This window comes from Otolemur garnettii, unplaced genomic scaffold, assembly GCF_000181295.1.
Source record: "Otolemur garnettii isolate 467f Iridium unplaced genomic scaffold, OtoGar3 scaffold00010, whole genome shotgun sequence".
In the NCBI taxonomy this organism is placed as follows: domain Eukaryota; kingdom Metazoa; phylum Chordata; class Mammalia; order Primates; family Galagidae; genus Otolemur; species Otolemur garnettii.
In genome coordinates, this window is record NW_003852405.1 from 28,566,160 (window position 1) to 28,569,548 (window position 3,389).

General features: G+C 47.7%; 1 protein-coding gene across 1 annotated transcript in view; it reads right to left on the reverse strand.

Annotated features, from left to right (window-relative positions):
- Positions 1–3,389, reverse strand: part of LOC100958453 (PDZ domain-containing protein GIPC2) — a 37,657-nt gene that overhangs the window by 15,723 nt on the left and 18,545 nt on the right. The gene's annotated exons all lie outside the window — the stretch shown is intronic.

The following is a 3,389-nucleotide window of genomic DNA, read 5'->3' on the forward strand; positions in this document are numbered from 1 at the left end:
CAGCTCACAGCAACCTCCAACTCCTGGGCTCAAGCGAGTCTCCTGCCTCCGCCTCCCAAGTAGCTGGGACCACAGGCGCCCGCCACAACCCCCCGGCCATTTTTTTGGTTGCAGCCATCATTGTTGTTTGGCGGGCCCGGGCTGGGGACTCGAACCCTCCACCCTAGGTGTATGTGGCTGGCACCTTAGCCGCTTGAGCCACAGGCACCGAGCCTTTTTGTTTGTTTGTTTGTTTTTTAAATCTTCCTGACTTCCTACAAGTGGTTAAAAAAAAAAAAAAGGTGTTTTTAAAAATGCATATTTCTGGTCAGGTGCAGTGGGTGGCTCATGCCTGTAATCCTAGTATTCTGGGAGGCCGAGACACGAGGATCACTTGAGGTCAGGAGTTCAAGGCCAGCCTAAGGAAGAACAAGACCCTGCCTCTTTCAAAAATGGAAAAATTAGCCAGGCCCTGTGGCAGCACCCATAGTCCCAATACTTGGGAGGCTGAGCCAGGAGTCTGAGGATGCTGTGAGGGAGGCTGAGGCTACAGCACTGTAGTCTGGGCAACACAGTGAGACTTGGTCTCAAAAAACCAATAATTAAAACAAAAATGTATATTTCTGTTTTAAATTAAAATGTATATTTTTTTCAGTTAAATGTGTTATTTTTTTCTTTAACTGAAAAAAAGTTTGTTTTTTTTTTGAAACAAGGTCTTGACTATTGCCTGGGCTAGAGTGCAGTGGTATAATCATACCTCACAGCAACCTCAAAGCCCTGGATTCAAGCAGTACTCTGACCTCCCTCAACTTCCCAAGTAGCTGGGACTACAAGTATGTTCCACCATGTCTGGCTAATTTTTCTATTTGTTTTGTAGGCAAAATCTCATTAGGTTTCTCAGGTTAGTCTCAAACTCCTGGCCTCAAGTAATCCTCCCACCTTGGCCTCCCCCAGTGCAGGTGTGAACCATTGTGCCCAGCCTAACTGACATTTTTCAATAAACAGGTCAGTCCCCCAGTCTCTGCTATACGGCCAAGCTCAGGAAGAGAGATGGGGAAATGGAGAAGGCAGAAAAGTGTCTGCCCCACCCCAAAGCCTGTGCCTGAGTCCCAGGGAGAGAGCAGGTGCTGACGGAAATCACAAGCACTGTTTTCAGCAGGGACGCACACAGCAAGGCTGCAGATCCTCAGCTAACGAAGGGTGACGCAGTGGGGTGCCTGGGTGGTCTCCCCACTTCCTCACAGAACAAGGCCTTGTTGTTACGGTCTCATGAGGGACCTCGATGGCCTGGAGCTTCACATCAGAGCTCGGGCAGGGACCACAATTTCAACACGACGTGGACACAGATGGACACAGCTGCCTCCAAGTTGCTCAGCAAATAAGAGACAGTCCAAAGATGGCAGGAGGGAAGAATGGAATGGTCAGGATGCAGAGACGGCCAGCAGGGGGCCTGACAGGACCAGCCTGCTTCTGGGGACAAGTGGAAACCTTGGAAATATCTAGAAATAGTTGGAAATAGGTACAAGGCAGTGAGCTGAGGGCCTTTGTGAAAAGGAGGGGAGAGAAAAAAATCATCAGTGACGTTTTGGTCACAGAAAGGAAGCAAGCCAACCCCTTTCCCTTCAAAACTGTGAGAAAAAGATTGTTTTAATATTTCCTGTTATGTTTCAGCTGAAAGTAAGACTTTTTAATTTTCCTGACTTCTCAAAAACATTATCTGGTCCTTTTTAAAACATCTTGCAAGGACTTTATACTGAGGTCTCATCATCTCCATCTTCACACTCACATCAAATGTGGGATCATGATGCCTCTGAGCAAAGTTCTCAGCGGCGTTCTGATCATTTATATCTAATGGCTTAGCTAAGAGAAAAGTTGTTTTTCTTTTTTTTATGAGACAGAGTCTTGCTCTGTTGCCCTGAGTAGGGCGCCATGGCATCAGAGCTCACAACAACCTCAAACTCTTGGGCTCAAGCGACCTTCCTAACTCAGCCTCCCAAGTAGCTGGGACAGGCACCTGCCACAATGCCTGGCTAGTTTTTTCTTAGTAGAGATCTTGGGGTCTTGCTCTTCCTCAATCTAGTCTCAAACTCCTGAGCCCAAACAATCCACCCGCCTCAGCCTCCCAGGGTGCTAGGATTATAGGCATGAGCCACTGTGCCCCACCAAAGAGAAATTATCTTGACTGAATCTATATTGTTAATCCAGCATCGCACTGTGTACTTCAGAGTCAGTGTGAGTTACAACCCCAGCTCCTCTGTTTACAAATTGTGTGAATTTGAATTATATGTCTTACCTGTAAAGTCAGAATAACACCTATTTACAGTGTCATGTTAAGCACTCAAAAGGCTACCATACGAGAGGTGCTCAGCCCGTGGCTGGAACACGTGAACAGAGCACTGCCTCTAGGGTAGACAATTTGCTCAGACAGGTGTGTTTCAACTGCAGAGAGAGACCCTGCTCTTCCCCTCCCTCCCTGACAAACCACTCATGTCAGTTTTCTCTCTGAAAATAAGAACCATGCAAAGGTCTCACTTCAAATGCCAGGAGCAAAGGCCTCCTTTTTCTTCTATTTCTCTCTTCTACAAAACAACCTCTTGTCAATTGAGGAGATTTGAAACAAGCAAGGGTCCTCTCATCGCTCCACTCCGGGACTCTCCAGGGTGGGTAGTTTAAGCCCAGCCCCTCAGGAGGCACTCAGGACTCACTGGCCTCCGTGTCCATCTCATTCATGGGAGGATTAAAAGGAAGGGGAAGGAGAAGGGTCCACTGAGGAGCCGGAGAACACAAAGTACAATCTCTAGACCCCGTTGTCTCTCTGTCCACCTCCCCCAACCTCACTATTCCCTATTTTGTTATTAGAGTTACCGGGCACCATGTGAGCTAGTCCAACAGAGAATTAAATATGTGGCCCCCTGTCCTAAACCCCTGTGTGGGATGAACCCCACTACCTCATCACCCCAGCAATGAAGCCCTGTCACTCCACCTCTGCAGTGACATGGCACCAGGGAAACATCAGAAGAGTGAGCCAGCTGGCAGCAGAGGCAGGACTGCAGGACGTGGACACCAGCGATCCTCAGCATCAGGCCCGGAAATGCTTATTTTCAGTGTTCCCAGAGCTGGTCTAATCTCAGGGATCGATTCACATCAGCCAAATTTGAAAAGAACAGATGTCATTAAATCCATTTATTGACCCATAGGGAGAGATGGTATCAAAGGTCCAAGTGGGAGGCTGTGTGGACTCACACCCAACAGTACACTGTACACGACCTGGGTGACGGGCACACTGACAACTTTGACTCATGCAGTGTAAAAGTGACCCATGCAGCCAAGACATGCGTACCCTAATGATATTCTGAAATAAAAAATGAAATTTTTTCTTTAAAAAAAGTCCATGTGGGCTCCTAGGCGTC